This window comes from Dromiciops gliroides, chromosome 1 (genome assembly GCF_019393635.1).
Source record: "Dromiciops gliroides isolate mDroGli1 chromosome 1, mDroGli1.pri, whole genome shotgun sequence".
Lineage (NCBI taxonomy): Eukaryota > Metazoa > Chordata > Mammalia > Microbiotheria > Microbiotheriidae > Dromiciops > Dromiciops gliroides.
Genome location: NC_057861.1, coordinates 270,435,922 through 270,459,679, shown reverse-complemented (window position 1 = coordinate 270,459,679; position 23,758 = coordinate 270,435,922). Strand labels below are relative to the sequence as shown.

The 23,758-nt window shown below is 36.4% G+C and overlaps 1 protein-coding gene across 1 annotated transcript in view; it reads right to left on the bottom strand.

The window, feature by feature from the left end:
• The window catches only part of CHD7 (chromodomain helicase DNA binding protein 7), a 247,727-nt gene extending 224,186 nt beyond the window's left edge, over nt 1-23,541 (bottom strand). Inside the window, 2 exon segments of the mRNA XM_043962891.1 lie at nt 21,855-21,954; nt 23,482-23,541. The gene's annotated coding sequence lies outside the window, so the exon portion shown is untranslated.
• Between the last annotated feature and the right edge of the window lie 217 nt (nt 23,542-23,758).

The following is a 23,758-nucleotide window of genomic DNA, read 5'->3' as shown; positions in this document are numbered from 1 at the left end:
CTCCAATCCATCCTTCATAGAGCTGAAAAACTGACTTTCCCAAAGCCTAAATCTGACCATGTCATTTCTCTACTCAGTCTTCAGTATCTTTCTATTACTTCCAGTATCTTTTGGTTTTGATATTTAAAGTCTTTCACAACCTAGTCTTATCCTAACTTTATTGCCCATTACTCCCTTCACTCACTGTAGTCCAGTCAAACTGGAGTTCTTGATATGCTCCTTATAAATAGCACTCCATCTCCTGTCTCCTGCCTCCCTGCCTTTTTATCAGCTATCTCCCATACCTGAAATGCACCCACTCTCTACCTCCCTCTCTCAAAATCCTTATTTTCTTTCAAGGCTCAGCTCAAGCACCACCTTTTACAAGAGATTTTCCTGAGCAAAAGCTTGCCCTTACCCTTCTAGTCCTCAACTGCTAGTGCCTTCCCTTAAAAATCATCTTTTATTATATTGCGCACACATGTGTACATGTTTTCTCCTCTGATTAGAATTTAAGTTCCTTGAGGGTAAGGATAATTTTCACTTTTATCTTTAAACTTCAGCACCCAGAATAGTTCTTGCACATGGGAGCATGAATGCTCTTGATTGAGTGTTGCAACAAAAGAAAAGAATATGGAAGTTTCAAAGTATTAAAACTAATAAAAGTATATAAACTAATGAAAAGTAAACAGAACCAAAAGAAATACAAACTGACTACAATTTAAATAGAAAGAACAACAACAATGAATGCTGTGTGACTATAATAACCAAGTTTAGCACCAATAAAAGTTTGGGAAAATGTATTATCTTCCCTTCTTTGCAGAGATGTACAATTATGAGTATGGAATATTGCATATACTGTCAGGAAACAATTGATGTGCTTTTAATTTAAACTGCTTCTCTCTTTTTAATTCTTTGTTACAAATGAAGGTTCATTGGGTAGGGAAGAAGTAAAGAACATAGTCCAAAAAGAAGGTCCAAAAAGATATCAATAAAAATATTATGGCCAATGAGTGGATTTATGTTGCTTCATTATGCTTATTTGTCACAAGGGAGACTTTTTTTTTAATTAGGGACAACTTGAGTGGGAAAAGGGGGAACAGTAATAGTAATAAAAAGTAATAACAGTAATAAAAAGATATCAAAAAAGAAGATAAAGAATTTTTAAAATATGTAAAGAACAAAAAGTTCAAAGGGAGATAATCAGGACTGCTTTAAGACAAACATGTTGAATTTATTATATGCTTTAATCAATCAATAAGCATTAATCAAGCACCTAATATGTACCAGGCATTGTTCCAAGTGCTAAGTAACAAAGAGGCAAAAGACAGTCTCTGCCTGAAAAAGCTCACAATTTCATGGGAGAGACAATAAAGATATACATACACATACATACATACATACGATAAATAGGAAATAACGGAGGGAAGGCACTAGAATTAAGAGGGGTTGGGAAAGGTTTCCTGTAAAAGATGAGATCTTAGTGGGGACTTAAAGGAAGTCAGGTAAACCAGGAGGCAGAGGTGGGGAGGAAAAGCATTCCAGGCATGAGGGACAACAGAGAAAATGCCTAAAATCAAGAGATGGAGTGTCTTGTTTTTGGAAAACCTATTTTCACTTGATTGAAAAGTAGTACATGGTAGGGAGTAAGGTGTAAGAAGACTTGAAAAGTAGGAAAAAGCTAAGTTATAAAAAGCTGTGAATGCCAAATGGAGCGATATTGATTCACTGCAGATTATTGAGTAGGGGCTAGTTAACATGGTCAGATGCTCAGCATTTTAGGAAAATTATTTTGAAATAGGAAAGCTATAAGAGATTCATGGTTTCATATACAAACCTCTTTTCTATTCTTTTTTACATACAGAAATTGACATTTGTCAAGCATGGAGTTACAAAATATAATTATATTCTAATTATATTAATAAAAATGTTTTTTTAAAATACAAACTATGGCTTTTAAGCACTGGGAAAGGGAAATGAAGTTTACTACTAGCCAACATAAGTTAGTTAAGAAAAAAATCATAGCAAACTAAATTCATTGCTTATTTCTGACAAAGTCACTAATCCAGTATATGAGAAAAATGGCATAGTTGTAACATACCTAAATTTCAGCACATATATAACAAAGTCTCTCATGATATCCTTGTGGACAAGACAAAAAGCTGTGGCATAGACAACAATACAGTTGACCAAATTTAGAACTGAACCACCACACTCAAAAAGTGTTGGCAATAGATCAGTGTCAACCTATACGGTAGCCTCTACTGGCAGAGGAGCATTAAAATGTGCCCTTGGTTTGCTCTGCTAACAATTTAAATCAGTAATTTGGAAGGAGGTTTGGATGAAGGTTTATTAAATTTACAGATGAAATTAAGCCAGAAAAAAAATAACATGTATAGTAATAGAATCAAGATCCAAAAACATCTTGACCAACAAAAAACAATAGGATGAATCTATAGGATTACCTTACACAAAAAATCATCTATAATTCTGCACTTAAGTCTATAAAAATCACTTCTATGGGACTTGAAATGAAGACTAGGTTTTATGAGGGAAACTTCTACATAAGCAATTGTAACAAAATAAAAATCACCAAATTTGCCAGCTGGAAGGGATCTCATGGACAGGTTAATCTGCAACCAAATAAGAATCCATTCTCCAACATCACTGAAAAGCGGTCATCTGGACTTTACATGAACACTTCCAGTAAAGAAGAACTCACTACCTCCAGTAAGAAAGAACTTGCTGCCTCCAAAGACAGCCCAGGCCAGAATGGGTACCTCTCCATTGAAAGTTTTGGGTTTTTTTAAATTTCCCCTCAAAACACTAAGGCGTTAAATCTGCCTTTCAGTTCCACCTATTGCTCTTAGTTCTGAATTCTGGTTCCAAACAAAACAAGTATAGCTCTCCCTTCCACATGAGAGTACTGTAAATATATAAAGTTGCTAGTATATGATCTCCTAATTATTTTCTCCAAACTTAACATTTCCATTACTTCAACCAATCTTTATGATATGGTCCCTTCTCACCATTCCGGGTGCTCTCTTTTGGAAATGTTCCCCCAAAGTCCATCTTTAAAATGTGGGGTCTAAACACAATACTCAAAATGTGGTCTAAAGATGATAGAGAAAATCAGGACTCTTGACATATGCCTCTTTCTGGAATATGATTTTATTAATACAGCCCAAGGTCATATAATTTTTATTTTTGCCAGTCACATCATAATGAGGTTGTAGTTCACTAAAACCCCCACTTCCTGCTACCATCCTATCTTTATTTTTGCTGCTGATTTATTAAACCCAAGTGTGAGACTTTCCATTTACTTTTTAAAAATCCATTCTATCAGCATGCTATGGTAGAAAGAGCCCTGGATTTGAAATCAAGACAAGTAGATTTAAATCTCTTCTTGGAAACTTACTAGCCAAGACTCATTTCCCCATAAAATGTGGAAACTGTCTTATTTCACAGGATTATTGTGAGGAAAGTGTTTGCTCTCTAAGTCTTAAAATGTTATTATAAATTTGAATTATTATTGTTGCTTACCATTCTAATTTCTCAGATTTTTCTCCCAACATCCAGCACATTAGTTACCCCTACAAGCTTCATGTCATCAGACAATTTAATAATGAAGCCATGTATGCCTTCATCCAAGTCATAGATGTAAATGTTTAAAAGCCTCTCTCCAAGTTGACACTAACCTGATTGGGTCAACTTTGGGGGGCCAATTGTTCAAACAGTTCTAAATCCACTTAACTCTACTATCATCTAGACTACCTCTCACCATCTTGTCCATAAGGATACCATAAAAGGCTTTGTCAAATACTTTGTTATAATAACAACAACAATAGGAAGGATAACTAGCATTTATATTGTGCCTACTATATGCCAGGCACTATGCTAAGTGTTTTACAAATACTACCTCATTTGATCCCTTTAACACCATTTCCCTGATTTACCAGACTATTAACACCATTAAAAAGGATGAGGTTAGTCTGCCATGACCTGTTCTTGATGATACCACTCTGGCTCTCAATGAAGCTTCCCTTTCTAGACATTTGCAAACTATCCCTTTGACAATATATTCTAGTACTTTGCCAGAAATCAAGGTCACAAAATGGTACCCTGCTCCTTTTTTTAAAAAAAAAAATGGGACATTTATACTTGTCTAGTCTTAGAGCACCTCTCCTATTCTCCATCATTTTTTCAACTAAGCTCCTCAAGAGCCTACAATGGCTCTCTAATACATTAAAGTGCAATGTTTTTTGAAGTTCTTTCATATAATAAGCCCACCCTACATAGTTGACCTTGCCCCCTTCCCCATTTCTCCATCAATCAATTGATTGACAAGCATTTAATAGGCTATGTCTAGAGGTTGTGCTAGGCACTCAAAAGACAAAGATACAAATGAAAACAGTCTCTGCCATCAAGAAGCGTACATTGTATTGAGAGAGACCACAGAACATGGGATTTGTTTTTGTGAAACTATATAACAAACGGTGATGTTCCATATAAACATATAAACACATGAGAGGTAGCATCTGTATAAAATGCCTGGGTCTAAGTCCTACTTCAGAAACACTCATATACTGTACTACCTGTGGACAAACATTTGACCTATAAGCACCCCAAGCAACTCTCTAAAACCATGTTATAGAAGAACTATCAACCTGAATTGGTTAAGGAAATTGCCACACCAAGATTAATTTACCCAAACCAATGAAATCACAGGTCCAGACCCCTCCCTCAAAAAAAAATTTATATGTACTTAGTACAGTGCTTTACACATAGTAGGTACCCCTCCACAAATCTATGTTGAGTTGGATGGTATTTAGCATACACTGTATAGATCAAATGTTTCTATCATGTTTACCATTAGAGCTGAAAGAGATCTCAAAAATTATGTTGGCCAAATTTCTCATTTTACAAATAAGGAAACTAAAGCCCAGAGAGATGGGAGTGACTTGCCCGAGGTCATACAGGCAGTACCTGGCAGACCAGATTTGTGCCTGGATCCTCCAATGTCAAGTCCAGCATTCTTTTCATAATAACAGTCAGTACCTGCCATTCCTTGGGCTCTTCCCTCTTAATTTAGCTTGTTACATGCAAACATTATGTACATTTACCAATCTTTGAGTGTGGCCAACTATTCTAATCTAATGGTAGGAATGCCTGTTGTTCAGAGCTATCCTCAAGTTCTGTCTCCTCCAAGATATATCACCTGACTATTCTCTTCAGTAACCATTCATACTAATCTTTCACTTCTCTTTTCCTAATAAATTGAGATTAGTATTTAATGATATATACCTCATTCTTTATAGTTTCACAAGTGTCAGTCTTTTCTGCTCAAATGGACTGGAAATTCCCTTAAGAGCAGAGAATATGCTATGTCATAAACACATTTTTATCCTTCATAACAGTTAGCAAAGTTCTAGGCACAGAGTAGACTTGTCAGATGTTTAACAATCTAGGAATATTTAAGAGTCTGACTCTATCCACCAAAATAAAAAACTTGTAAATTCATATCCTTAATTTGTGAGAAAAAGAGGAAGAAAATAGGGGGTTTAGAAGTAGAAGTGAGACGTAAAAACTCATCTCTCTAATACATCTCAACTACACATTTCTTTAGTTGCTTCCAAAGTATATAAATAATTTCTATAGCCTTTAATGAAATTATTTCTTTTTCAGGAGTGTTAAATTAAAAATAAATCTATTCTTTTCTTTATAGTATTCATTGATAACTAGCTTCTCCTCTTTTAGGATCCTTATAGTTCTTCATTTATATAACCCTATTCCAAAATGGCTTTTTATAGCTGTGCATACCCTTTGACCCAGCAATTCCACTTTTAGGTCTTTTTCCCAAAAAAATCATGGAAAGGGGAAAGGGACCCACATGTACAAAAATATTTATAGCTGCTCTTTACGTGGTGGCAAGGAATTGGAAGTTATGGCGGTGCCCATCAATTGGGGAATGGCTGGACAAGTTGTGGTATATGAATACAATGGAATACTATTGTGCTGTAAGAAACAATGAGCAGGAGGAGTTCAGAGAAACCTGGAGGGTCTTACATGAGCTGATGATGAGTGAGATGAGCAGAACCAGAAGAACATTGTACACAGTATCATCAACATTGAGTGTTGACCTACTGTGATGGACTATATTCTTCTCACCAATGCAATGGCACAGAAGAGTTCCAGGGAACTCGTGATAGAAGAGGATCTCCAAATCCAAGAAAAAAAAAAAAAAGAACTGTGGAGTATAGATGTTGATTGAACCATACTGTTTCTTTTGTTTTGGGTGCTGTTGTTTTTTTTTCCTATTTTGAGGTTTTGCATTACTGCTCTGATTTTTTCGCTTATAACAGGATTAATGCAGAAGTAGGATTAATGTTATTATGTGTATATATATGTGTGTGTGTATAGATATATATATATCTATATGTCTATGTATATAGACATATAGATATAACCTATATCAGATTGCCTGCTGTCTGGGGGAGGGGGGAGGGGGGAGGGAGGGAGAAAAATCTGAAATTATAAAGCTTGTATAAACAAAAGTTGAGAACTATCTTTACATATAATGGAAAAAATAAAATACCTTATATGCAAAATGGCTTTTTATTACATAAATTTAAATTTCTTGAGGGTCACCCTAAACAACTACATATAGCAGTTAGCTTTTAAGGCAGGTTCACACTGCCACCACACCTTCCAATGCCAGTTATAAAAAAGTTTGATTCTACTTAACCCTTTGCCCACCCTACAAGGTATATGTCTTTACAAAGAGTCTTCAACTTACCAGAGTCTGTATCCCAAAATACTGTAAGTCAATTGTTTCAAATTCTGAATGATTTTTTCCATAAAAAAAAAAGTATTATAAATGTCTGGGTTTCCAAGCCAGTCTAAAATGGCATAGTTTTAATCCATAAAGTACCTAAAGTATATTATTTCAACTACAATAAATCATCATTAAAATAGTTCTATGGGGGTAAAGGTAAGGTGAGAAACTTTCAAGCTTCTAGTAGGGATGCTCAATATATTCCTCTCTTCCATTCCAAGTGGAAAAGAGCTCAGTGTGAGGGAAAGGAAGATAGGGCAAATATTCCTGGGTACTGATAATTTAACTACGGGTCCATAACTGAAATAGCCAATCCCTCCCGAGGTTCTCTACATTGAGGAACATGAGATTGGAAGAGCCTGCTTTTATAAGTTAAAAACATAGATTCTACTCATTAACACATGCAGGTCACTTACAAGTCAAATATTCTTAAATTATGGAATGCCTATACCTTATTCATTACATTCATTCGTTTGATTGCCTCCTATGTGCAAGTACTACACCAAGTACTAGGCCCAATAAAGTGAATAAAATGTAGCTCCTGTCATCATTTTACTTATGTCCTAGTACAGAAGGTGATATATGAACAAGTTCAATTTCTACAAACATTTAAGTGTCTACTGTATGCAGAAAATTCTGAGAAGCACTCGGGAAAATACAAAGTTTAGGTAAGACCAAAACTCTCACCTCATGGTGAGTCTAGAAGAGAGATATGCCACACACACAAATAACTGTAATACAAAATACATTAAGTGCATGAGAGGTATAAACTCATATATATATGAGGGTCAAGAAGGGAAAAGTCATTACCAACTGGGAGAGGCTTCATGAAAATGGTAGCATTTGGGTTATCCTATAAAGGATAGATAGGAATCCAACAGGCAAAGAAGGGAACAAAGAAAAGGCATACAGAAAGCATAAGTAAAATCAAAGAGGTGGGAAAACAAAGCATTCTCTGACCTTTGCGGTTAGAAGTTGTATCTTCCTTTTCAGAACCACTTTCAAAAATCTTAATCACGTTTTGCCTTGTATTGTAACAAGGAAGAAGCAGCATTTGAGCTGGGTTGTAAAGGGTGGATAGGATTTCACTAGTCAGTATATAAGATGTGAAGGAAGAAGAAGGGGGAGCTGTAGTTTCAAGATTTCAAGCCTTAGGCAGCTAGGTAGCACAGTGGATAAAGCACTGGTCCTGGATTCAGGAGGACCTGAATTAAAATCTGACTTCAGAAACTTGACAATTACTATCTGTGTGACCCTGGGCAAGTCACTTAACCTTCATTGCCCCACCAAAAAAAAAAAAAAGAAAGAAAGAATAACAGTAGCTGATAACTTTTCTGTTTACAAACCAGAATATATAGTATTTCAAGATTTCAAGCCTCAGTGATGGGAAAAAATGATGGTCCCATTCATTGACAGCAATAGCAAAGTCGGAAACAATCTATTTGGGGAGAAACATTATGAATGTGCATTGGAATATGCTGAATTTCTGGTGTTGACAAGACATCTAGGTAGAAGTATCTATAATCTGATAAAAATAAGAAACTGGAACTTTAGGAGTTAACCACATGTAATATTTAATATTGGGCAGCTAGGTGGATAGAATACTAGGCCTGGAGTCAGGAAAACCTAAAGTTCAACTCTAGTCTCACTTGCTAGTTGTGTAATCCTGGGCAAGTCACTTCACCCTGTTTGCCTCAGTTCCCTCATCTGTAAAATGAGCAGGAGAAGGAAACGGCAAGCCACTTCAGTATCTCTGCCAAGAAAACCCCAAATGGGGTCCCAAAGAGTCAGGCAGGACTGAACAACCACAACAGTTAATACTATTGGAGCACATGTAATTGGCCCTTTTCTTTTTCATTTGGTAAATGGAACCTTAGGAGACACCAATATTCATTCAGCAAGAGAAAGAAAGGAGTATCTGAATCATATAATAGAGGCAGGGATCTCAAAGATCATCTAAAAACTCAGTGTCACAAAAACCAAAAGAGGTCAGAGTTTCGAGAGGGAAAACAGCCAACAGTATTAAATGCTATAGAAATCCAAGGCGGGGGGGGGGGGGGGCCCCCGCAATGAGGGTTAAGTGACTTGCCCAGGGTCACACAGCTAGTGTCAAGTGTCTGAAGCCGGATTTGAACACAGGTCCTCCTGAATCCAGGGCCTGTGCTTTATCCACTTCGCCACCTAGCTGCCTTCATTAACATTTCTTAAGCATTTTCCGCACACAGCTCCATGCTAGCCTCAGGGGACAGAGACAAAAAGACAAACTTCTACTCTCAAACTGCTTTCATTTGGTCAAAAGGAGAGCATTCTACTTTATAAGTGCCTTAAGGGCAGAGAACGCTTTCTCTTTTTTCTTTGTATCCCTAACCCCTAAATACAATGCCTGGAATGTCATAAGCATTTAACAAAAAGATTGCAGATTGACTGAATTTACATTCAAAGAGTTTGAGGAAAGAGAAAAGGCCTCGGTAAGGTTTGGGCTGGATGACCCTAAAAGTCATTCCAATTCTGACATTCACAGATTCTCAGATTCTATACATCCTTCTTTTATAACTTGCAGATAGATAGATAGATAGATAGATAGATAGATAGATAGATAGATAGATAGACAGACCATTTTAGACAGATTTATTAATGAAGCTAATAGATATTTAAGGATAAAATTAAACCAAGTAAGACCCTGGATAAATCTTTTGAGACATGTCACATGTTTTTAAGTGCTCTTGAAAATAAAGTTGGCTATGTAAGTTGAAAGTCAGTTGCCTCAACAAAGTAATTACTTTCAAATATTAAGCACGTTAATTATGATAATAGCTACTTGGAAATATGGAAATAGGAGCTACCATTAAGTTTTTAGTTGCTACAAGATAAATCTGAAAAAAATTTTCCCCTATCATATAGCATAAAATTTAATATATCTCAAAGAAAATATTTTAACATTTACTCCAGTATGGCTATATTAACATGCAGAAAATCATCAGACCTATTCTATTCCTTCTAATACCATATTAAAAGTAGACCATGCTTTCAGAGATTAAACTAATTATCCATTTTAACCTACTTGTCATACTCGCAGAGTACTATGGGTATCAGTTAACATTTCCAAAGTGTTTATATTTTATGTGCTTATTTAGAGCTTTGTTTTTCAATGTATTGTAACAGCATTCAAGAATTCTGAGTAAAATTCATAGAAGATGTTAAGAACTACACAACTTCTTCAGAAATCGTTGTTTGCTACTCTTTTCACTTATGCAAATTATAAGAGTACCTAATATCTCCCCCTCCCCCCCCACTTAAAAAGACCAACTTCATGAGTTAGCCAACCTTTTGATGATGAATCCTTCCATGCTTAATTAAATTAATCCCTAAAAAAAGACCTATATAGTTGATCACCAGATCTCAACTCCAAGCTTTTCAGGTTTGTTTTGTTTGTTTGTTTTTTATTTTGCAGTGCAATAGGGGTTAAGTGACTTGCCCAGGGTCACACAGCTAGTAAGTGTCAAGTGTCTGAGGTCGAATTTGAACTCAGGTCCTCCTGAATCCAGGGCCAGTACTTTATCCACTGTGCCACCTAGCTGCCCCCCAAGCTTTACAGTTTGTAGGACCTAGTAGAACTTTCACTTTGTACTTCTCAGGGCAAACTTCATGCCACAATAAGCAAAATTAGAACTTTATCTGATATCAGATAGAAATGTTAAAATACAATAATTCTCAAATAAAAATATTATTAGGTCATTAGAATGAAGTCTCAAAAAAGAAAATAATCTATTCTACTTTTCACCACAACTGTTTTTATGTAACTTCCTAAAATAATCCCAAAATTTTCAGTTAAATACTGTGAAAAACTAGTTTAATGGTACACAAAGAATATTGTCTACCTTTGCCTTAGGTATAATACCTTTATGCCAAAGTAACTCTTGTGACAAAAGGTACAGCATCTGAAAATGAATGCTAAAATGTAAAAGGAGACTTGAATTTTAAAGTCTAATTGTAAAGCATCATAATTAAAATATTTTAGATTTAAAATAGAGTATGAAATTATATTTTTAAATTAAGAATTTCCAAACAATAATTATGACTTTTTCATTTAAAACTTTTAATAACTTCTATGTGCAAGATGCTGAGAGGACAAGAGAGAGATCCAAATAAAAAAGTAGTCCTTCCCATCAAGGAACTTTAGTATGGGAGACAAAACAAGTACATAAATTAATAATACATAAAATAATCACAGGTGTTGTAAGAGTAATTCAGAATAATATAATGGTTCACTGAAGGGCGTTGGGTTTTGGGTGTTCTTTAAGGGATGGGACAAGGGTTTATGGAGAAAAGTGTTCCTGATCTGGGAGTTCCTAAAAGGGTAGGTAGGATTTATACAAGCAGAAGAAGGGAAAGGGAAAGGAAGAGAAGCTAATCAGGTATTTCTGAGTAGAGCCAACAAAATTATGGAGATGGAAAAGCCCAGATATTCAGTGGACTGTAAGTATTCCAGCTTAACTGTAATATAAGCTGTATGAAGGGAGATAGTAAGGCATAAGGCTAAGAAGGCAGATCACAACCAGAGAGCAAATACCTTTTAACACCAGGCCAAGGAATTTGGATTTTACTTAAAGGCAATAGGGAGCTAGTGGAGGTTTTTAATTGGGGGGGGGGGGTGGCAGAGAGAGATGGAAAAGGCAACATGATCAGAGCTATAAGAGAATTAATCTGTCAGCAGGGGGCAGCTAGATGGTGCAGTGGATAGAGCACGGGCCCTGGAGTCAGGAGGACCTGAATTCAAATCCGGCCTCAGACACTTAACACTAGCTGTGTGACCCTGGGCAAGTCACTTAACCCCAATTGCCTCACTAAAAAAAAAAATCTGTCAGCAGACTGTAAGATGAAACAAAGAGGGAAGTAGAGATCATTTGGGAGACTACTTCAGTTAATGAGACCCTAAACTTAGATGGAACCAGTAGAAATGGAAAAGAGGAGATGGAAAGGAGAGGTGTTTTGGTGGCAGAAGCAATGAAATTTAGCAGCTTATTGGATATCAGGCAAGGGAGAAGGAGAAAGTGAGGAAATATTTATAGATTGCAAGAACACTGAAGGCATAGACAGTAGTAATTTGTTCATCTTTGCATTTTCTTCAACGTCCAGCAGTGCCTTCTCCTTAATAAGCACTCTTAAAATGGGTATAAATATATTTATACACACAATGCTAGGTATTGTTATTATTCAGCATTTTGCTATACCTATACTATGGTGTTGGGGTGTTGGGGGGTGTGTGTGTGTGTGTATATGTATGTATGTTTGGGGGAGGAAGTATGGCACAGAGGAAAGACTGCTGACCTTGGAGTCAAGAAGACCTGGTTTCAAATCTGACCCATAACATCAACCAGCTAGCCATGGGACCCTGGACATGTCATTTAACCTCAGTGTTCCAGGCAATTAAGACTTGAACTTTAAGACCAACACTGAACTACATTAAAAGAAGCAGTTTTCATGCAGGGACTTCCCCAACAGGATGAAATCACAGGTCTAGATTTATTTTAAGTTATTTTTATGCCTTAATAGTAACTATATTAGTTCCTTGAAAATCCCCAAACATCTGTTCTATTTTATAGATAGGTCCAGAAGAAAATGGACCAGAAAGTTGGTACAGGTCCAGCTCATTGCTTCTCTCTCCCCTATAGGGTTAGGAGTAGATCATGGCACCGATGATGCATATCTTCAAAATCTAGGAGAGACTGGAGAGAAGCAGAGATAAAAATGGAAGAAGCATGATGATAACATGGCAGGGAAGAAAATGAAAACTGACTAGTTCTCTCCCACTCCTTCCAACTTAGTCAGTGGCAAACAGTGACTTATTTGTTTACACACTGACTAAGACAAATCATATGCTAAGCAGTTGTTATTTAAAAAGAAAATAGTGGGGGAAGGTCTTAAGAAAAGGGATTAGGTCTTATATAAGGAACCCAATGGTAGTTAGCAATGAATGTGAGGTTAAATTCCTCCAACGAGTTTTGAAAAGGTATGAAATTTTGGTTAAGGGATGTTCCATTGCTAATAGCCAGTTATTATTTAACTTTATTCAACCTCAATCTCTTTGATTTGTTTATAGAGGATGCAATTTTATAGGGACAGATCTGGAAAGATCTGGAAAGTCTAAGTATAGGATAAGCTTCCACTGTCCTGAGTCAGTTGAACAGAACTGTCCAAGGTAATCCCTGTTCTCTCTTAGAGCCACTCCTAAACAGAAAAAGGGAAAAGAATAGTCTGGCCTTCATCTCGTTAGTTTCTGACATTCTAGATAGCACACAATCAGGGAAAGTATGCTATACCCTTTCTTTTCCAGTCAAAAGGAAGTTTGTTCCTATTTCTTTCTACTGACAACTCATTCCCCCATTCAAAAAAAATTGATAACCTATTGCTTATTTCCTAGAAGAACTGAAACTTTAACCTATTCGGTAGCAGCAAAACTAAAAAGGAAGGACTGAGTCAAATCTGTGAGATCTAAGGAAGTATAACCCAGAGAGACCAGAGAAATGTCCTACGGCTCTCTGGTCCTTTTTGTTATCGTTCAGTTGTTCAGTCTTGTCCAACTCTTTGTGACCCTGTGGACCATGCTGTCCATGGGGTTTTCTTGGGAAAGATGCTGGAGTGGTTTGCCATTTCCTTCTCCAATGGATTAAGGCAAACAGAAGTTAATAGATTTGTTCAAGGTCACACAATTAGTAACTGTCTAAGGTCATACTTGAACTCAAGTCTTCCTGACTTCAGGCCCAGCACTCTCTCCACTGAGCCACCTAGGTGCCTCCTGGGCTCCGGTTCACTATAGCTTAAAAATACTTTAAAGACAGTTACAGGATAATAGATTTAGACCTAGAATGGCCCTCAGAGGCCACTTAGTCCAACCCCTTAATTTTATAGATAAGGAAACTGAGGACCAAAGAAATTAAGGTCACACATAATAAATGTCAAAGGCAGATTTTCAACCTCTATTCTCTGACTTCAAAGCCATTGAGTGCTCTTTCCACTGTACCATGACGCCTGCCAGTCTTCCAGATTTGACCCAGTTTAATCACTATAGCTGATCATTTGTGATAAGGTTAACACTGTTTCAGAAAAATTACATTCAGAAGTATTTCAGAAGAAATACAGGTGTAGCTTTAATTATAGAATAATAGAGCACAAGTTTGGTAACTAGTGACTATTCTAATAGCCATATATGACAAATGAATCACAGAATGGAAGAATTTTAGAATTTGAAGGGAACTCAGCAGCCATCCAGCCAAACCCATACCCAAAAAGGAATTCCCACTGAAATATGGTGCACCTGACAAATGATAATCCCATCTCAGCTTGAAGTCTATTACATTTATGTAGAGATAACTGTTTATTAGAAAGTTTTTCCTTGTATCAAATCTAAATATAACTCTCTGCAATTTCCACTCAGAATTGTAGACCAGTTGTGTTCTACAAGGTCAAACAGAACAATCAACATGATAAGTAAGCAGCAGAATTAGGAATATCACTGGACTGGAGTTCTTGTTCAGACTTTGCCATGAAAATCATGACATTTTAGACAAGTCTCTCTACTTCTCTAGGCATCAATTTCACGATTTATAAAATTAATAAGCTGGACTACATGGCTTTTAAGGACCCTAAACATCACAGGGCTGATAGTCTATGATTCTAAATGGTGACTCCATTTTAAGCAGCTAAGATTCTGAATTACCTCCATGTAACCAATAATATTAGATAACCTCATTGTTTTGTGAAGCAACATAACTAGAAATGATTTACTAACATCAAAAGTACACAGAAATATGAATGGCCAATTCATTACCTAGAGAAAAGTGAAAACATTAGTTACCTAATCACTACTTCATGTCATTTGTTCATTTTAATCCATTATGTTACTTTAGGAATACAGTATGCAACAATACCACATAACATTTTAACAGAGAATAAGCTGTATGTGCGGATATGGTTTACTATAATACTTTGCTAAAATATTTGACTAAGGTTTTTTTTTCTTTCTTGGACTACACACTTTAGGAACAGTTGATCTTCTAGGTACGTTCCTGTTCTCTCTAAAGTACTATGATTCCAGTTGGATGAAACAAGTATTTATTCTATTCCTATATAATTTTATTTTGTCCTATTGAACATCTAATAGAGCAAAAAAGAAAAGGAAGGACAAATCATTAAAGCCATTTGAAAATAATTCATAACTCAAAAGATTTTGAAATGTTAAAGTATTTTAGTATATATTATTGATAAGATCCATAAATTTGAGGTTGGTTAAAGTAAAAATGTAATAACCAACAAGTATATATACATAAAACAGTAAAACCACTCAAGTCAGGGACTTTTTAAAAGTTTAGTTACTCTAAGTTCAGGATCCCATTTCAAAGCAAAGCAAGGTATTTACCTTATTGTTATAGTCACTCTACCATTAGAGTGTAAGACAGTTTACCCTTCAAAGTAAGGTATTAACTTTATCATATACCTATGGTTACCCTAAAGTATATAATTCATAACTACAACAAAGTATGTTAGCTTGACTTCTTTTCCTAGTTTAATGGCAAAATATTTCTTTTGGAAATTTAATGATACCAAGGTCTTCTACCCATTATATATAGATATGTTCTGATGTGTGGCAGTCCTTAGGAGTATTGAAATATGAATATAAATTGTTTATTGTGTTTTCATTGTTGACTGATTAGGTCTTTTCACTCCAATTTTCATAGGTTTTTTTTTTTTTTGGTTTGGGTGTTTTGTTTTGTTTTGTTTTGGTAGGATGGGATGGGGAAGTGGGGAAAGAAGGTAAGAACATGGGCTTTTTGGTAAGTAAAATTGCTCCCAGAGAGCTAAAACTCTCAATGAAAAGAACTCATGAACTATCCAACTATCACATGTTATATTACATGAAGGATAGCATACAGTACAGAAGTCAAGGAATACATTCACACATCCATATATTATATATATACATACAGAAAGAAAGGGGAGAACAGATATAATGTTAAACCTATATAATTTTCTTCATATTTCTATATAAAATCCCACTCTCACCCCAACTCCCACCCTACATGCTCTACATTCTCACTAAGTTTGCTAACTAATCATACAATAGCAATAGGAAGTATCAAGCCTTCCAGCCAATGGCAGAAACATATTGATTACAGAGCCTCAGCAACAGGAGTTTCTTGCCTGATCCTCAATAGTGATGAAAACCATGGCAAAAAATTCCAAACAGACATATTACCTGTTCTGTCTTCTCTTCAGTTACTCCATTCTCTCCTTGAAGGATAGGCAACCACCAACCTACTCAACAGATATGCACATGTATATGTACACATGTTCACACATGTAAGTACACACGCATGCACCCACACACACTTTACTCTTCCACTTAAAACTACATCATAGGAGTCATTTAACCCTTCTACAGGGGGCTTTCCATTTGAGCACCTTTGCTCACAGATAGAATTCGATAAATCACAATATTTATTATTGTGAAGATCAAATGAAACAACAGATCCCAAAGACATATTTTTAAATGTACAGAATACTATTTTTAAAGTGACTTAAATCCAAGCAATCAAATCAAGAGGTTTTCAATCCTATTCCATAACAGCTTCACTACTCTTAATTTTTTTTTTTTTTAGTGAGGCAATTGGGGTTAAGTGACTTGCGGAGGGTCACACAGCTAGTAAGTGTTAAGTGTCTGAGGCTGGATTTGAACTCAGGTACTCCTGACTCCAGGGCAGGTGCTCTATTACGCCACCTAGCTGCCCCAGCTTCACTACTCTTAAGGTCAGTTTAGTCATAGAATTCAACTAACCCAAAAGCAAAAAAAAGTAACCCTTTCATGCAAAGCTTCTCCTCCTAGCAACCAAAAAGGTCTTGCTTGGTCTTGTAGGATTACAACCTCTTCTGCTTGGAAAGAGAAAAAAAATAACCACTGAACATGCAGCTACCAGAAATAACCTACAATGAAAATGTAACAAATAATAAAAACATCCTAATAATTGCTACTATTATAATCAATTCTACTTAAGAAAACAGTTTTTAACCTCTTTATTAATAATATTAGCAAAAGTTTGATTTTTAAAAGCAAAAGTGAGTAAATCAGATGCACATTTATAAAATGGAAAAACGTCTACTAAAAAGCATTACAGATCAATATTGAGATCTCCTATGGCTTAGTGTCTCATAGAACATTCAAAATCAGAAAATTTAAAAATTTTTTAAGACAGCTCAAGCTGATTTCTCTCATAATTTGCTTATTACCAGAGATAACTAAGACTCAAATACTTAAATAATCAATAAACTTCAAGGATAACAATATATTCAAAAAAGAACTTACTTTCCTTAATCATCAGGCATAGTAAGATTCTGAACATGCACTGCTTTTTTTCTAGATAATTATTCAATTTGTTTCTATCACATAAGCAATATTGCAACCCTCTCTTAAAATTGCATGTAACTCCCTCCAGGAGGGATATATAACACTGAAAACATAGGGGGCCACAATGACAATCTACTGGGAGCCCATGGGCCTGATTGCATCATTTACATAACTGGTAACAGAAGGACAGGCTCTTGATTCCTTCACTATTATTTCACCAGTATGGAAGTACAAAAAAATGAAGCGGTCAAGTGTAGCAATGGTGTGGAGTTGCCACAATTATAAGCATAGTCTATGAACTGCATGTGTTTATATGGGTCACAAAGCCCAAATATACAAATAGGAGAGCAAGAAGAGTTGGCTGAGAGGAAATTGGTCTGATTATTAGTTGTATGGACAACCACCTCAACAACTTCTTAGGTCCATAGGACTGGGGACCTTCCATAAACTTCCTGGGAGGAAGAAAACAATAAGGTTGTAAACAATGGTATGAACTGACAGTAAGAAGGAGTCCAGAGCTGTCTGCCACCCGGATCATATTTGAATCCACGATGAGAGGCTGCATAACTAACTTGTCTCTAAAATCTAACATTATAAGTACTTCAATACCCACTAAAACATAGCATATCTCTAATACTATACCAGCACAAGCTTTGAAAAAACCTCAATTACTAATCTTTGTAGTAATTATAATGATCTCGAGATGTTTTCCACTTGACTTATAAATGTTGTATAAAAGATTCACAAGAAAACATTTCACAGGGTCAAAGAATGGCAGTTAGAGATGGCTACAGAGGCCATCTAGTCCAATCCATAGCTGAACAATAATGTACCCTACAAGTAATCTTCCAGGCTCATTCTAATGTCATCTCTTCTAGTATATTACAAAGAAGAAAATAAGTTTTTGACATTCCAAGGGAAAGTTCAAAGTTATCTCCTTCTTTAACAATAGTATGCTAAGGAAAATCAATCACACTTGCATGCACCTAACATCACAATAAAAGAGAAGAATAAAACTAAAATAGTTACTGTACATCTTTCCATTTAAAAGTTATGAAACTTTTAAATAGCCACAATCTTTTTCGATGTGATTATTTATAGGGATTTTTTAAACACCAACATTTCACAATGAGCTTATATGTATTTATAAGCACTTTTATAAGATCTACTGTCATATGCTCCTTTCTAAAAGAAAAGATACCTATTAAGAATGAATTTTAGTGAAAGAAGACAGTATAGTATAGTGGAAGGCATCTTGGTATACTCAAGAGGCCTGATTCCTAGAACTAAGTGGCCTAAGGTACACAAGTAGACTTACCTCTATGAACCTTAGTTTCCTCATCTGCAAAAAAAAAAAAATTTTCCTAAGGTCCTTTCCAGTTCTAAAATTGCTAGTGATGCCTGTCTCATCCTTCTATCACCATTTGCTAAAACCCTGATACCCTTCACACCCCAGCTCAAATCTCACTTCCTCCCTAAAACCTTCCCTGGTCATTCATATCTGAGATGATTTTTCCTACCCCTGAACCTAATGTAGTCCTCTCTTATCGACAACAGCTATTAACAGATATTTATTGTATCTTTTCAAATATGTTTATAATATTGCTCCTCATATATTTTGTAAGTTCCAGGAAGCAGGGACAGTATCTTATTTAATCCTTGTTTCATCTCTATCACTTAGCACAGTGCTCTACATATAACAGGTGTTTAATACATCTTTGTTGAATGAATGAAATAATAATGCCCGACATTTAGAATACATTTTAAAATTTGCAAAGCACTTGATATGTTACCTCACTTGGTAACCACAAAGTAGATAGAGGTTTTATTATCACCATTTTACAGATGAGAAAATAGAGGCTCACAGGTAAAATAATTTGTTGATGGTCATATAACTAGTGATGTATCAGAGATGTGATCTGAACCATGTCTGTTTAACTCCAGGTCCAACATTCTACCTACTCAATACTTCACACTGTAGGGTTTCTACCTGATAACATTATAGGTCCTTTTTCTATTAGAGTACATATTTTGCATGATTTGGGGGGAAAGTTGTATTCTGATTTAAAATTTTTGGTATCCCGTTAAAAAAAGATAAGAATATTCATAATTAATAATTACCTAAGATAATTTTCCCAGCTCATAATCATAATCCTGTCATTATAAGATTTCAAGTAATATTTGAATTAGAATAATGGAATTAAAGGCCAAGTGATCTTCAACATTTTCAGTTTAGCATAAGTATTAATCTCAGATGTCAGCACAGACATTTTATTTAGTGATAATAGCAAATAGTGTGTTTAATGGAAGGACCAGAGAAGGTAATTATCTGCTAAATTAGTGGAGTGATGGTAGTTTTAATAGATTGGTTTCATTTGTAAACTTTGTATCAAATCTTAGTTTACTTACATGTACATAAATGCATGCATGCATGCGCACACGTGCGCGCGCACGCACACACACATACATACACACACTGCTTTTCTCATCCTCATGCTCTTATTACTCCTTGACCTACCTTATACATTTTTAAGAATACTAAATCCTGTCTTACAAATTTTTATGGTAAATAAGTGGGAAAATAGCAACAGAAAAGTAATTATATAAAAATTGAGACAAATGCACTCATTTGAAATTAGCATGCCAATCCAAAGACTCATATTACATTAGGACATTCCTAGCATGATCTCATACTTCAACAAAATATTCCTTCTCTTTCCTTTTAAACAGATAGACCAATGTAAAATATGTCTTTTTCCTTTATTGTTCTTACATAAAGCTCATTTGATCAGGAGTTTAAGTCATTTCCTGCCTGAACATATCTAAAGTTTGGGTTGGAGGGGGTCATTTTTCTAGTACACACTTGATCGTCTTGACTAAGCATGTTTATTCTTGCATCACCTTATTCATTCTAACATTTCTGAGTGTGTCGTCCTCTATCAAATATGAAGACCTACACTGGACTCCTGAGTGACAGAGGAACCACCATTACGAATCATTCATTCTTTTGACATTTCAAATGCAAATATTTTAAAGTTAAACGTTTTAAATCATTAAATTATACTTATTTTCTTACAAAATTCTCACTAGAATATAGGAATTTAAAAGTACATAGTGCTTTTGTGGAAGAGCTACAATAAATTGACAAGTGTCATTATTCGTACACATTACAAGTCTATGCATCGGAACACTTGAACAGAGTTATGACAAAAACTTTTTAAATGTATGTTCTTTTCATCTAATAAAATTGTTAGACTACAATGCTACATTTTTAGGTATTGAGTTGATATATAGATATATAAATATTGATTTCATATTTATGAACAAAAGTTCTGATACTCTTAACTAGTATTTTACAGTGTCCCACTGTTACCAAATCAACATTCTTTAAGCTGAATTTGACATTAAAACTTTTTCACATAAATTTGAAAGCATTTAGTTTCATTGCAATTACTATAAGGATATGAATATCCTACTCCTCACTTATTCTCTCCCTAACCTATTAAAATGAACACCTTTCAAACTGGAGTTCCCCATAACTAAATAATATTAAGCCTAAGACATAAGATTTTTCAAACACTTATAGGAGATACTGATTATAGAACTGAAATTTACACTATTTAACAAAAACCAATTATAGATAAACTCCTTAAAATGCTCTTTTTTAAACTGAAAATGAGAGACTAAGTATATAAAAGTATTATCTTTAAAACTTGTCTTTTACATTGTGTTTGCAGAATTGTTTTGAAAGCTACCATTTTTCCTCCAAAAAAGTGTATGTAGCTCCCCAAAATTATTCATGGTGACCTTCCTGTACTATTTCCTCCTACTTTTCAATAGTAGAGTACAGAGAAGAGAGCAAAATGTATTTTAAAATAAATCCATTTCTAAACTAGTATAACTTTGCCTTAAAATGCAAATAACATTGTGAACTACTGCTGTGCCTTACCTAACTGTTTAAAAGTGGAAAATGTGGAACTATGATAGAATTCATCATACTCTGATTCTGTGTCATAAGAGGGGGAAAAAACTTTAAATACTGTGAAGATAATTGCGTATAGGGAGTACACCACAAAGTCTCGATAGAATTCTCAATACTATGATTAGAATAATCACCTGTTAGAAGCCTAATTCAAATAGGTTATCTCCTCCACCACCCCTTTCAGGAGGTCACCTGAACTGTTTCTTAATAAAACAAAATTATTTCCTGATATTTGTCTTATCAAGCTCTCCAATTCCTTTTCTAAAATGTTTTCTGCAGAATGCCAGTTTTTAATGATTTTTTTTTCAGGAAAACTTTTAGTGAACAAGCTGGCCGGATCAGAATATCTTTTCCTTATTATCACCTAGAGATGCAGAGAAGAGTTCTACTACATGCCCCAAGCATCTAGCTTTCAGCCTTTTTATTATCATTGTCAATGAATGGGCCCCAGTCAAATTAAAGCTGCCATTTTAGGTTAAAGACTGGAGAGCCTCTGTTGTGCAACAGCAAGACAAAAACACTCCAAGCGACAGATGCACTCTTGTGATTGGGGGCTGGGAGGGAAACATTAATTTCAACTTTATAAAAATCACTGAGTTATTTTTAATAGGGATTATATATATATATATGTATATATATATATATATATACATACTTACACATTACTGCAAACTAACGGGAATTATAACTGGGATAAATCAGCTACTCATGCTGCTAAGATCATAGTCATTAAGATTTTTTGTCGTCCTTAGAATAGATCTGTGAGGAAATGAACAGAAAGATTTGTTTTCAACTAAATCGTTATGTATAATGTGTTTCCCCACTTACTGAAACAAAAAACTAGTGGAGAAGGGGTACATCCCTTTTGGCAAGGTATTGCCCACTACAAACATTGTTCAAAATCTGATTTTCTTAAAGTAAGATCAGAGCATATACCTCTCTTTTAAAAATAAGCTAAGAAGAATGTGTGGTGTATTCCAGAAACCAAGCAAAGTGATGAATAATTTTTAAAGAACTATTAAAAATGTCCTTGTTATATAATATAAAAAAGAAAACTAAAAAGTACACTTAGCCTTTGGAGAGTTGGATAGTGTACCTAATTCTAGTAATTCAAAAGGAAACTCCCCATGTGGATTGCTACTTTTCTTTTGTCCATTGTCTGTTCAGGGGGAAAAAAAACAACTACTTTAAACCGAGGCGTGAACAGTCTCTAAAAGTGACCTCTGGGAAAAAAAACGTCCGATCTATATGGCATGTGCACTATAAATACCGCTTTCCTATTAGGGAGCACTCACAAAGGCAACAGAGCAATTAGTTTTGGGGGGTATATTCCCACCGTGAGGGTGTCCTCCTCTTATGTAATGCTATCAGGATAAATGAATGCAATGTAATGATGGCTGCTCGTTGCCTGCAGCTCCTTCTCCCGGAGACTCACTAACAATCCCCCCCCACACACACAGATACACCACCACCACACACATGTACACACACAGTGTCCGCTTCTCACTTCCACCCGCCCCGCATTTAGCAGCTTTCACTGCCTCCACCGCACCACCACAAAAACCCACCCCATTCATCCGGTTCTCCCAGTGGGGCAAACACACACGCACACCGAACCTCCGGTAAAGCCCAGCTCCCTATGTGAATCAAACAAACAACACCATCCCCCTCCCACCCTCGCTGCTTCCCCCTCCTCTTCCTCTCCCTACTGACCGCTTGGCCTCAAACCACCTTTTCCGTTCGCCCTCAAAATCGTTGTTATTTTAAAAGAAAAACCCACCCCAACCACCTCTGGGAGTCACCTGGTGACCCCCACCCACTCTCTGCCCCTAACCTCCAGGCAGTGTAAGGTGGGGGGAGGAAGGGAAGCGGAGTTGGGTTTCGAGGGTTAAGTCTCTATTATGCAGCAGCCGCCGCCACCGCCAACCCCAGTCCAGCTCGGCAAGGTAGTGTTATCTCTTTTCTCCTCCTCCCCCTCGAGTAACCCACCCCCTCCTCCCCGCCCCTAGTCTCCCTTCCCTCTTTCTTTCTTCTTCGGCTGTTAGGAGCAGCCGAGGAGCCCCGGGATCCCCCTGTCTCTAATGCGTGTAACTCTCCGTCGCTCCCATTCAGACCCTCCTCTCCTGCACTTTCCTGCTCTCAGGACAAACACCAGCACCTCGTGTTCTCTCCCTTCCTCCCCCCTTCTTTTTCCCTCCCCCCCCCCCCGTACTTCCTCCCCTCACAGTTGCTACAAGATTATCCTGCCCACCCCCAGCCCCCACGCCCCCACCCAGCAAACCTCACAGGTTATTGCTCCGTGAGAAACCTCCGAGAGGAAAACGAAATGCGCGTGGCAATGGGAAGGACTCACTTTGTTTAGCGCTTGTGCTGCCGCGGCGGCGGCTGCTGCTGCTGCTGCTGGGAGCAGTCAGCGTGGTCAGGTCCGGGGAGGGGAGGGGAGGGGAGAGGAGAGGAGAGGGGGAGAGAGAGAGGAGAGAAGAGGGGAGGGGGGGGTTGATCTCCCTGTCGTGATTCCCGGAGTCCTGTCCTTCCTTCCTCCTCTTCTCTCTTCTTCTCTCTC